Here is a 13,869-nt window from a genome sequence, read left to right on the forward strand (position 1 = left end):
CTCCCATGGCATCCCAAACTGAGGGAGGCTAACACGTATGTAGGAGATGTTAACCACTGGACTGCCCCTTACTTCTCTTCTGTTGAGAGAGAGAGAGAGAGAGAGAGAGAGAGAGAGAGAGAGAGAGAGAGTGAGTTTTGTGCTTAATGCTGAAGGGTAACAACGTGCTGGTCCTGGGGAGGAGGGGCTTGGTGTGGCCGGATGGGGAAGGGTCTTGGCACCAGGGGTGCGGCGGGTGCACGTGGCCTGACCTGGGCTGGGACCCCAGGGGAGAGGCGGCCCTGCACCTTATTCTCAGTAGAGCATCCGTTTGGAGGCCGAGTCCTCAGAAAGGTCTGGGGGTCCAGCTGCGAAGTTGGGAGAAGAAACCACCTTTTCAGGACAACCCCCCCCCCCCCCCCCGCTCCAGGGGGCACAGAGGAGGAAGGCAGGGCCGCTGGGTGTGATAGGAAGGGGAGGCTGACAGCCACAGGTGGCACAGATAGAGGATGAACCAGAGGGTCTGGCGCCAGAGAATCTCCAGCAGCGAATTGCTCAGACCTTCCCCGCTGTGACCCCCAGAACTCAGACAGGCTCCTGGGCACCTGCCAGAAGGGGCGAGTGGGAGCTCACAGCAGAAACGCGCTGAGTGTGTTGGAAATAAGCCCATTTCTGTCAGTTTGGAGACCGCTGTTCCCCTGGGCGGACCTCCCCCCCCCTCCCCCATCCCCCCGGCTTTGGGACAGGCCTGCGCCCTCCTGGCCCTGCCCTGCCCGGCTCCGGGCCGCACAGACCGCTGCCCAGGCCCTGCCCCCCAGCGCCCTGCATAATTGGGATGATGCGCTGGGGAAATTAAAAAGGTCATTAATCACCGCGGAGCCGCAGGCAGCTCTCTGGGACCTATTCTTCACGATGATTAATGGCGGGCGGCACCTCCCACTCCCCGATCCATTTTCCTGCCACTGCTCACTCACTGGCCCTGCTGTGTCCTTCCGTCCCGGTCCCAGGCCCGGGCGCCCAGGGTGACTGGCTCAGAGCAGGCCTTTCCTGCCCTCAGGCGGGGACAGACCCAGCCGAGCCCCCCGAGCCAGGCACAGGCTCTGCCCCGGCTCCATCCGCTGCCCCAGGCGAGCCCAGGCCGGTGGCTTCACCTGCAGGAAGCTCCGCTCCCTGCTCTGGGCCCGCACCAGGGCCACGGCGGTGAACATAGGACAATGGACGGTCACTGAGAGGCAGTGCCAGCACGTTACGGGGCACATTTCTCCCAGCATGACAGCAGGCACATGGGAGGAGCCCGTGCTATCAAGAGAACAGAGAGAGGAAGAGTAACCTGCTCAAGATCCCACCACTGGTAAATGCAAGGACGACCCACAGCCAGTCCCATTGGGTGCTGACCCCGTGCCCTTCTGGGACCCGGCACAGCTGGGTGCAGCTGCCCTTGCCCAGGAGCGAGAGGCCCATGAGCGCCTCCAGGCAGCCCGGCCCTTCGCTGCAGGAGGAGCGAGGCCAGGTCATGCTCGGATGGCCTCCCCTCTCCTTTGTTTGCCAATTAGCCTCCTGTCTGACCACCGCAGTGTAAGATGCTTAAGATGAGCCGCTCCTCTGCCCAGTGATGCAGAGCCCGGGTCTCGACCGGCCTGGCGGAGGCGCTTGGCTTTCCTGAGATAACTACATCCTGGGGGATTCAAGTGAATTTTTAAGGAGCGAGGAGCTTCTGTAGAGAAGGCAGGGGAAGCTGCCCCAGGCGGGCAGAGACGCAGGAACTTACCCGGCAAATGCAAAACCCTGGAGGGACACACAGGTTGGGCCCCGCCATGGTCTTCCTGGATCACCTGGCAGCTCGCTCATCTCTGGCCGGCCTCCGTACGATCGCAGCGGGAGGGGAGTCTGAGGGTCGGAGGGTCGGAAGGCAGGGCTGAGGTGCTGGGTGGGAGGGCAGTCTCAGGGGAGAGGACCTGCGAGAGGAAGGGTGATGCTTTGGCTCCTGGCCTTGTCGGACACCCCGCCTCAGAGGGACCAGATTGCAGGCACCAGGCACCCCAGTGGGTTCCCAGGAGCCCTGCTGGATCATGGTGTGAGATGAACATACGAAGATAACAAAGGTATTAGGTTACATCTGTGTGCCAGTCTTGACCATCACCTTATGAAATAGCTACAAACTAAGGTCCATTTCACAGGTGAGGAGACCAGGGCGGAGGGGTGAGTCAGGTACCTGGGAGCACAGGGGCGACTGGCACAGCTGGGTCCTGACCCAGTCTTTCCCGGAGCCCCTGCTCTTGGTGCCCGTAATTGGCTGAGATTTGCCACAGTGTCATGGACCCAGTATCTGGTGGCCTAGGGCATCCTGGGTGCCTGAGTGTATAGGGCTTTCTCCATACCCATAGCCTGCTGTCTGCCTCAGTTTACCTGCCTAGACTACCTGGCTGCCTGAGCCCCCAGGTCCTGCTACACAATATGTGAGGTTCCGTGAGAAATGAAAATGCAGGGTCCGTGTTTAAAATTATGACAGGTTTTAAGATAGTGGCAGCAGAGCATCTAACCAAGCATGGGGTCCTTCTCACGTGACCACAGGCCCATGAAACTGGCCTGTGAGCCCCGAAACAGTGTCTGGCCCCACACGTTCTCCTGCCTCCCACACACATCACCTTGTCTTCTGGAGGCAGGCCCTGCACCTTCGGTTACTCTGTGGGCTTTCTGGGGTGGACGAGCTGGGCTCCTGCCTCCCTCACATTTCTGGCCCCGGCTGGTTGCCATGAGCTCCTTTTGGCGCTTGCCAGATGCAGAAGGAAGGCTGAGGAATGGCTGCTGCTCATGGGCCAACAGAACAAATGACTCGCCCTTCACTCCGTGACTGCCTGGGTCTTGGGTACAGAGACTTGGCTTGGCCAGGACAGAGCCTGGAGCGCCACTCCTCACCCACCATAAAGGAAAGTTCTGGAACCCGGGCAAGTGCTCCAAGGCCTCCTCTAATTAGCCGGCTGGTGGCTAACGAGGGATTTCGCCGAGCAGAGCTTCTGCTGGCTGGTGCGTAATTACCATGGAAACCCTCGTGCTGTGCTCAGCTGCTTCCCCCAGCAGCTTCCCAGGGGAACAGACACAGCAGCATCTGGGCTATTGACATTGTTTGTGGGAGAAATAAATGGACAATTAGAAGCAAGGCAGGTTGAATCCTTGTTGGAGTAAAGTTTTACCTACATGGTCCTGGGGCCTAATTGATGCTGTTGTCCTCGCCAGAGAGGAAATCATTGGGAGGTGATGAATTCAGGTTGGATGAATCCTCTTCTGCTAAACTCAAGGGCAGGAAAAATGCCTAATTAGGAGCCAGATTTTTCTGCCTTTTAGAGGCAGCTGCTGGGTGGGCCAGGAGATACGAAGACTTTTATTTCCTTCTTCGTTTTTATGCTCAAATATTTATCCTACCCACCAGTCAGGGGAAACTCACGTCACACTGCACGTGGGATCCAAAAATGTAACCTTGTAACATGCAGTGTCCCCTTCTTGTGGAGGTGACTTAGTGAGGACCGGTGGGGTTTGAGAGCTGTATTAGTCAGGACAGGCAGGGCTTTGCAGGAGTAACAAATAAGCCCCAACATTTCAGTTGGCTTAATGCCGTGAAGGTCCCTGAATGGGTCATGTGAAGTTCAACTGTGGTCAGGCAGCTTTTGTGTCATATGACTATACCACTTGGAGCAGCTGGCCTGCGTCGCAGCAGGGATGGGCGGGAAGGTGTGTGTGGAGAAAGTGCCACAGTGATTCTCAATGGCCACAGGCAGAGGGACACATCCTGTGTCTCCTTGCAGTGTGTTGGCCATGAGCCCCCAGCCTGAGCACACAGGAGGCTGGGAGAAGCAGGGAGAGCATGGAATTCTGGCTGCACCAAACAATCGTGACGCCATATTGCATTGAGAGAAATGCCAACACACACACACACACACACACACACACAAATAAATCCATTTGCTTAGGATTGAGAAATAAAAATCTCTGGTTTTTGCTTCAAAGCTAAAAAAGAGAGAAAGAGAAAGAAAAGAAAGGAAAAAAAGGAAAAGAAAGAATGAAAAAGAAATTGTCAAAACATAGCCCTTTGGAGTCTGAGTAGGGACTGACAGGTGCCTGGGTCCATATTGCCTTCTGCCAGGCTGCTCCATTCACACTCAAGGTTACACTACAGAGTGAGCCCCCTTCCTGGAGCGCCTTCCCCTGGGCCTGGGTTAGTGTGGTTTCCTGCCTGCACTTTTGGGCCAGGACTGTGCCCACAGCACCTCCCTGCAGACTGGCTAGTTCTGGGGGACAGCCACAGAAGGTTGTGAAAAGGCTGCACAAGGAAGAACACATCACAGCAGAATTCTGAAGGTGAAGGATCCATTCATTCATTCACTCGTTGATCCACTCACTCATTCAGCACTGTGTTCCCAGACAGGAGCCTGAGGGACTAGACAGAGCCACCTTTGCCTTAAGACTGTGCGCAGCAGGGGTTGGTGTGTGTGGGGAGGCACAGGGCAGAGTAGGACATGGGGAATGTCTTCAGAGATGCGCTCAGCTGCACAGGGTGTGGAGTGGAAAAAGGAAAACCCGTGAGCTGGAGGTGCCCATGAGAGCCCAGAACGTGGAATTTGACCTAAACCTTGATGATGGATGTTAATATGTGTCAGGATCCACTTTATGGCTATATTAGAAATGTTTTGTTGCATAAGGCATGCATGTTAGTGGTAAAAAAATGTAAAAAATACAGGTAAAGCAAGTTCAACAAAAGAAAATTACTAACAACAAATAACATTTTGATATCCATGCATCTCTCTGCCTATACCTACCTAGCTCTCTGTAACATAGGGTCGCTTTATGGACACTGTTTTATAATGTACTTTTTGTTTTATAATATAGCAATCAATTCTGTGTCAATACAGACAGATGTGTATAATCATTGTAAACAGACGATTTCCATTCTGTTCTGTGACTATACCTTACTTTCTTTAATCACCCTCTATTGTTAGGTTCTATATTTCTTGAACATTTCTGTTATTTAAAATGCCGCTGTGATTAAGATCTTTGTGTGGTGGTTTTCTCAGGAAGAACAGAATGTTTTCAGCAGGCGGGGAGTGGAGGCTGGAGATGAGGGATGTCCTCGGCAGAAGAGTCAGGGACACGGCAGTTACCGCAGGCCCACCGTGGGCTACGTTTCGCCCTGAGCTTTCCCATTCACCCACATGTGGCCTTCCTAAGAGGAGCCTGGGGCTGTCCCCATATTATTAAAGAGGTCGCTGAAGCACAGACAGATTCACTTACCTGCTCAGGGTCACACAGTAAGTAGCTGAGTCAATGGTGGATCTCAGTTTGTGGGACCCCAAAACTCAGACTCTGTTCACTTCACTGTACGTGTAGGAAGGTTGTCATGCTGGCCACCTATATATATAAAACCCTAATATGCAAATAGACCGAACCATGGAATAACTGAACAACCAGTTGCTATAATGTGTGCTGACCACCAGAGGGTGCATGCAGAACATGTGGTCATTGGCCATGACAGGATGGTGGAGCAGGTGAGTGAGGGTGCCAGACCAAGGCAGGGTGCTGGTTGCTGTCATTGGGGTGAGCCTCTGGTGGTTACTGAACATCCTTTGCTTGCATATGCTGGGCATTTGCAGCTGCTGCCAGCGCCCAGTGCTGGCCCTAATAGCTTGGTGCCATCAATGGGTGCAAGCAGCGGCTTCCATCCCTGATTGCCCCTCAGGGCTTCTCCACCTCCCCCTGCTCCTGAGGGGCGATTGGGGCAGTAGTTGCCACTCCCACCCACTGACTGCACCAGCCCTGCTTGCACCCGTTGCTGGTGCCAGTCCTAATGGCTCCGCGCTGAAACAGGTGCAACTGGGCCAGTGCCATCAGCACGTGGGAGCTGCAGTGGCAGGAGTGAGGCTGCTGGTAAACACGGGTCAGGGGTCTTGGCTGGAGGGGCCAGGCAAAGGCCCAGAGAATGGGCTGAGACCTGCCCCTATGCCCACAGCAGCCTCTCGGCTTACAGTTCCTTTCAAGGGGCACCAATCTGTGCACTGGCCCCTAGTTTGGTGATAATGTTCCTGTGTTTTCCCAGATACCTTTACTAAGGGAAACATGTGGAAAGAGGCTCACAGAGGCTCTTGTGTCCACAGGCTGCCAAGTTGAGCCTTCATTCCCTTCTCCTCAGGAGAGTCGATGTCTGCACAACTTCTTGCTTGGAAATATATTGTTTTGAACTTGGCAACCTGTAATCTGGGTTGCCATGGTTACCAGAGAGTCCTGGGGAATGATGAACGCAAAGGGTGGGCTGAAAACACAATCCAGTGCGTCCCCTCCAATCTCCCCCTGAGCTGCTGACAGTCTTTGACATGCCTCGTGTGCCTGGAGGACCCACACGGCAGCATCCACACACACCCAGGCCCACAAGGCACCCCCGTGTTTTCTGTGTGTAATAGCTACTGGTACTTATTGGGCACAGTGGAGAATCCCTTTCTGTGCATTATGCTACTATCATTCCCATTTTACAGGTGAAGCCACAGAGACACCACGGAGTTCAAGGACATGCTTCCATGTCGCTCAGCTAGCAGAGCAGTCTGGCTCAGGGCCAGTGCACACACAGCCCAGCCTGGGTAGGGCCAGTCTTCACAAATCACAGTAAACAGTGACCCTTGGCGTCTATCGGCACCGAGCTCCTAAAGGTGCCTAGCAGGGATGTGTGGGCTCCTCAGAGGGCACAGGCTTCAGGTGAGAAGGTGTGGGGCCCTGAAGGGATGTCCTGGCACAACGGCAAACATGGAGTCCACACTCACATGTCCTGGGCATCCAGCCATTGAGCCTGAGGCTGTAGTGAAACCTGGTAGGGTGTGCAGGATGGCAGACTTTGAGGTGTCATTGTTCACCTGCTGAATTCCTTTTCAATGTTAAGGTCCTTAACCAGACCCAAGGCTGAGTGCAGGAGGCCCTGAAAGCTGTTCTGGCAGCAGCCTAGTGTGTCAAGGCCCTGCCCCCTTGCAGCTTAGAGCATGCAGGGGGCCAGGATGGGGTGGTGTTTGCACTATGAGCATAAGTGATCAGCATAACAGATGGCAGCCAGCATTTAGAAATGACATAAAATAGAACACTGTGGACAATATCAAACCACATTGTATGTGGTAAAGGCAGGTGTTGATTTGTGGAACGTGTTGTTAGCGGTCATCTACGTTAATAAAAGAGAAATATGCAAATTGACTGTACCTCCTTGACACCCACCAGCCAATCAGAAGTGAGTATGCAAATCAACCCAACAAAGATGGTGGGTTAACTTGAATATGCAGGTGCCTGATATGAAGAGAGTACGGGTGTGGGGGTGGGGTAGGGCAGAGAAGACTGAAGGCTCCAAGGAAAAAACGTGCTGGCAGCCAGAGGAAGAAAATAATTGACTTAAAAAGAGAGATTATGGGACTCAGGAGAAGAGCATAGCGATGTCCCACTCTGCTGAACACCAGTGCGAGTGGCATCAGACAGCTGTTACTCAGTGTTAGATCCTGCAGCAGCCACTTGCTAGCTGTGTGGCCCTGGGAGAATCACTCAGCCTCTCTGTGCCTGTTTCCTCCTCTATAAAATAGAGGGTGAGGATTAAATGACTTAATACATGAAGATTACTTCAGGCAGTGACTGGTGCATTAGACATTTGAAGTGGCTGTAAGTGTTACTGCCGCGTCATGTATTGTAATTCTGCATCCAAATGTATTCGTTGAGGAGGTGTTGGAGACTCAGGGGTTTCCTCACCTTTCACGAATGATCAAACCTCCCAAGCTACGCTTTTTCTCAACAGGTTTGCCACCAGAACACAGGCGTCATGAAACCACCGCTAAATCTAAGCCAACCAGGAAAAGGAAGATTCGTGACAACATCGGCTGTGGACACGTGGATGCCTGCCCACAAGCCCACCATTACTGGCGTCTGACGCACAAATGCGTTGAGACCCAGAAAAGAACCATTGAGAAGTGTGAGAAGGAGGCTGCTGAGACGGCAAACCCTTTCAGGTAAGCCTGGGTCTCAGATAAACCGAATGCTGAGTGCGAGCGTGGGATCATCACTGATGCCTCCCGAGGAAATTCCAGACCAGCTAGTGTTATGGGACATCGATGCCCCAGGACACAGAGAGTCATCAGATATGTGGTTCCCGGCCATCCCAGGCTGCTGCGCAGGGGTGGTGAGTTTGCAGCTGGCATCATAAGGAGAGGCAGGCCTGCCAGCGTGCCCTCGGGCCCCCACACTGGGGTGAGACAGCTGCTGGCCAGTGTTATGGATTCCACAGAGCCGCCTACAGCCACGAGAGAGACGGGGAGATTGTTAAAGATGTCAGCGCCTACACTAAGAAAACTGGCGACAATCCCAACACTGCAGCATTTGTGTCAATTTCTGGTTGGAAGGGGGACAACATGCTGGAAACAAGTGCTTATGCTATGGTTCAAGGATGGAAAGTTGCCCGTGAAGACGGCAGTGCCAGTGGGCCACGCTGCTTGAAGCTCTGGGTGCATCCTGCCACCAACTTGTCCAACAGACAAACCCCTGCATCCCTCCGCCACTCACCCCATAGGATGCCTACAGAATGGTGGTGTGGGTGCTGCCCCCATGGGCCAAGGGGAGACAGGTGCTCTCAAGCCTGCACGGTGGCAACGTTTGCTCCAGACAACATCACAGCTGAAGTGAAGTCTGTTGAATTGACCAAAGAGCTGTCACGGGATTTGAAACCTATTAAATCAAAATTTAAAGAGGAAAAAAAAATCTCCTAAGTTACTCTAATCGGGCTTTATCTTTGTGCCCAGAGTGGTGTGGCATCGTCAGTAGAGCCCAGAGAGTCCTGTTTTTTTTTATTTATTTTTATTTATTTTTTATCAGAGTTAATTATCATCTGTTGATTACCAGAGTTTCCAGGGCTTTTTCGGGGGGTGGGGAGCACTCCCAGGCCCTGCCCGGGGCTGTGGACTTCTGTCCTCTGTGGGGTCGCAGGGGTTCCCGGGTCCAACAGCAGGCCCAGCCCTGGGTCCGGAAGGCGGGCTTCATTCCAGCAGCCCTCAGCACACCCAGCACGCTGCGAGGCCGTCATCCTGCTCTTTGGAGTGGAGAGGCAGAAATGCATAAGGGTCACCTGATGGGCTCAGGGCCTCCACGTGGGACAATGACACTGACAAAGCCGTGTGGCACAGGTGAGAGCCTGGCCCCGGGACTGTGGCAGGAAAGGAGGCCACACAGCAGGTGACCAGAGCCGGGGCCGTTCTGTGGCGTCTGCTCGTGGGCAGAGGGAGCGGTGGCCGGTGCTGGCTGGGTTCCGGTTGCTCATTCTTTCAGTAACACGACTTCCAAAGGCAGTTGGTCAACAGAGTGCCCGGCTGTCTAATGCTCTCCCATCTCTCACCAGCCTCCTCGTGCCCCAATGGTCAGAGTTCCCGAGTTACTTAAATGCTGCTCTCTGTTTAGCTGGGAAGGCTCCACATGGGGACAGTGTTCCCTAGCATTGCCACTAACCCACTTGCTTGTCTTAATCCTCTCACTTCCCCAACTGAATTAGCAAAGAGGGAGGAGCGCCTGGGAGGTGGAGAGGGAGCGTGTGTTACCCCAGGGTGACTTGCATCACTGAGACTGAGCGTGTGCCGGGTAAGCGTTTCACTCTCATCACCGTTCTGTGCTCCCCGTGGGTGGCGGCCATGGTTTCCATTCTGCAGATGAAGAAACGAGTCCTCAAGGTGAAGTACCTCACCAAGGTGGCAGGGTGAGCAGTTGTGAACACGGGCACGGACAGAGCCATCTGCCTGGCGCCCGCTCGGTGTGGGAGAACACTGCCACCTGGCACCCGGGTCCAACACAGCTCTGCTCTGGGCGTTCTTCCTCTTTCAACGTGGAACTGCAGTGGGTCAGCAGCCCCTTCCCTCCATCCGCCTCCTCCTTGAAAAGGCGCCCAGGACAGGAAACAACTAGACTCTGCCCCGATCCAGGGTGGCAACTGGTTATCACCTGGGTTGATGCCGGCCACATCTAGGACCAATAAACAGGGGGCGGGGGCTAGCAGTGACTTAGGGTGCCTGCCAGAGGCTCAGGCAGGCACAGATGGCACATCTGAGTCGCCGCTCAGTCTTTGTCCACTCAGATCCACATGATTTTAAAAAATGCAAATAAATGAAGGAAACATGTATGTGTATGCAGGTATGTGGACATGTGTTACTTTTGCTTGCCTAGAATTTATTCTCCTTCTGACAAAATCACATAACTACACCCTCACCACAGCAAACACTGTAACACACACACCTTACCCGCACACCCCTGCTTTCCCATGGGCCCTAGCCCTTCTCTGCCCTAAGCCCCAGAGCCCCCTGCAAAGTAACAGGTGCAAGACCAGGTCTGACTGATCAGCTATCCAGCTTCTCACCTCAGCCACCATGACTGGTTCAGTGATTGCACACCTGACTCAAAACAGCCAGTGAGATTGAGCCTAAGATGTCGCCTTCTGCCCCAAGTTTACCTGATAGACTGCAAGACTGCAGCTGCTGGTGCCCCTTATGTCACCAGTTGGGGAGCACCTGGTGCCAATTGGGGAAAAGCAGAGTTTGTCGATGGAGGAAACCATGTCCTGAAGAAGTCGATTTAGCCTCTGATCCTAGTCCAGCTCGTCCAGAGCTAATCTCCCCTGGAGCTAATCTAGTCCAGAGCTAATCTCCCCTGGAGCTAATCTAGTCCAGAGCTAATCGCCCCTGGAGCTAGTCTAGTCCAGAGGAAGCTCTATCACAGGAAGCTCCAATTTGGTGAGCCTATATGTTTTGCTTAAGATAGTTTGAGTTGCATTTCTGACACTTGAAACAAAAGCATAATTAACGACTTACTTTGTTTAAAATATTTTTGGTGATTTCCCTTGTAATGGAGTTAGTATTTGTGTTTCCTAACTAACCCTAAGGTGATATGTCAGGGGATGAGCCTTGGAAGGAGATTAGGGCCTGAGGGTAGAGCCCCCACGAATGTGATTGGTGCCCTTATAAAGGGACCCAGAGTTCCCTTGTCCTCATTCCAACATGTGAGGACATGCCACAAAGGTACATCTGCAACCAGGGGGAGATCCTCACAGACCAGCCATGCTGACCCTTGCCCTTGGACTTGCTCATAAGACCCCACCTGTGGCTCTCAGTCACAGCAGCCCCGATAGACCAAGAGACCCGTCATTCACATTTCCTTTTTATCTGCACTTTTCACCGCACTCAAGGGCACATGGGCCTCATGCTCTTTGTAGCAAAGGCTTTGTCATCCTCAGCACACGCTGCCCTCTGCTTTCATCCCTGCCACGCTATCCCACACATCAGCAAGGCCTGTCTTCCCTGTTTAACACACCACCTGCCTCAGCCCTCCGAACCGGTTATCATCATCACCGGATATTCCCACTCAGCCCTGGAAGTGCACGCACAGTGCCATGGTCTCTACTTAATAAAACAAAAGCAGCTCACCCAGAGAGTCGCACTGTCCAGCAGGTCACCCCTTCACTGGCGGGGCCACTGAGGCGTGGATGGGTGAGCAGTCTCCGGGTCTCACACTAGGCTTCAGTGCCAAGCTCCCGGCGTCAGGCTGCCTGCCCGGGTGACAGCCTCACCTGCCTCCAGCCCCGTGCCCCATCCGCACCGGACATGCTGCTGTGTGCTGCTCTCGGGGCTACAGAGGGTTAAGAGCCATTGCAAGTCTTACATGGAGAGAAAGGCTGAGTGCAACGCGTGGTGACGGGGCTTGTTTTGAGGGGAGGAAACGCCTGTCCTGGTGCCAGGCGCCATGTACAAACGTGTTTTATCCCCCATAAATTAGTCCGTGTGTTCACCCCGTGCGGAGACGGCCCTGCGGCCGGGCTTGACATTAACGTGGCCACGAAGACAGCTCATTAGCACGCCGGCCCTGCCTTCCCCTCTGTCTCTTTCCCCAGAGCGGAGCGGGACACGGGGGCTAATTGGGAGGCAGACGGCACAGCACATGCAAACTAGCTACCCTGGCACTTCTCTCTGGCTGCACTGCACGCGGACGGACAGTCCAGGGCGGTGGCTGTGGTTGCAGCCGCAGAGGTTGAGATACAGGCGTCTGGAAGCAGGGACTCGGCGTATTCAGGGATCCTGGCGCACGGAGTTCAGAGAATCTGAGTGACAGGGCTGCTGGGTCACAGCTGCTCAGAGTATGGGGTCCCAGCATGTACAGTCCCCAAGTCCTGGGCAAACCACTGAACGGCCTCCACCTGCACCCGCAGGGGGTGGGCCTTCCCACCTCCACACTCTGCTGTCTCCCTCCTTTCGCCGCACCTCCCCCTTGTCTGCCAGGGTCATTCCATCATTCAGGTCTCAGCTGAGCCACTCCCTGGGCCTTCCTTTCCATGGTCACTGTCAGGAGCTGTGACATGGCAGCGAGCTCCTCACCTCATGTCATCATTCCCTCCACTGAAGCGCAATGCCTCCCTCCTCAGGACCCAAGGCCTTTCAGTGGGAGGGCTGTTTGTTCACCACTCCATGCCCACGGGGGCACTGGCCTGGCCCCGAGGGGCCCTCAGTGGAAGGAAGGGGTGGGTGGATACATGACCTCAGACTCAGTGGCTCTGGGGGCTGAAAAAAGCCTTTGCATCACCTCACTCAAAGCCTTCACCCAAGTCCCCCACAGAGTCCCAGCTAGCGGCTGTGCAGCCTGGGCCTGGCCCCCCAGGGAGGGAGCTGTCCCACTGCCCACAGGTCCAGGCAGTGTGCGGCCTGGCATGGAAGGAGGCAGTGTAGTCACTCAGATGAGAGATGAGAGTGGGAGACAGAGCAGGGGAGAGTAGATGAACTGGGTGTATGTAGGAGGCATCTGCTGCTGGATGGGACACCAGGGCAAGGAGTGGGGGAGTGAGGAGAGTGAGGCAGGGGAATGGTATCTATGAGCAGGGCTCCTACCTGCCGCTGTGGCTCACCAATGGGGTGGCCTCCTGTGAGATTTGAGTCTACACAGACCCAAGTCCTCTATCTGCATTTCTGTTTTATTCAACACCCAACACCGTTATTCATTCAGGAGAGACACAGCCATAGTGTTGGGTGAATAAATGCACGTGGTCACCCTGGCCCAGCAGACCCGGCTGGGCCTGGCGTGGTGTACGTGCAGGTTCTCCATCAGGCTCAGGGGTGAGTGGCTGAGGGTCCTGTGCCTCCTGCCATGCGATGCAGTGGGTTCCCGAGGGAGGAGCGGGGAGATGGCAGAGATGGCTGAGCCCCCTGTGTGTGTGTAAGCCCTGGTGCCCTGACTCCCCCTGCCACTCACAGAGACAGCGAAGGTGTTGGGTCATAAATTTGTCTGCAAACTAATCTGCTGCAATAATAAACATTAATTAAACATGTAATCTGCCATCATTTCCTTGTCATAATCTATTTTGGAAGGGTGTCAGGCTCGTCTTGATGGTTTGAGGTTCTTAAAAAAATCCAGGAGTCTGAGCTCATGTATTACTTTTCCCGAGGTCCTATTTTCTGTAGCAAGCAGAGTATTTAGTTTGCTCTCCATACTGTGGCAATGAATGGTGTATTTACATATTTATTTATTCATTCCATTATTCTTTTTTAATGAAAATTGTTTAAAATTGTATTTATTAAGTTGAATGGAATGACATTGGCCCACATGAACATATAGGTTTCATGTGTGGATTTCCATGTTTATGTGTGGATTGCATTCCATTACTAGTTGCCCAGTGCACGGATTCGTGCACACTGAAAGGAAATTAGTTAGAAGAAAGATTCGTATGTACATTACTGCAAAAAAAAATTACATGTCAAAATAGTATATATAACATACTGTTACAGTAAAATTAAAGCATGTGTGTGATTGTCACCAGCGAGAACTTTATATGTTTCCCACATGCACGAGTCAACGTTTATTTTTCAA

The sequence above is a fragment of the Pipistrellus hanaki genome (genome assembly GCF_964339955.1).
Source record: "Pipistrellus hanaki genome assembly, chromosome: 4".
Lineage (NCBI taxonomy): Eukaryota > Metazoa > Chordata > Mammalia > Chiroptera > Vespertilionidae > Pipistrellus > Pipistrellus hanaki.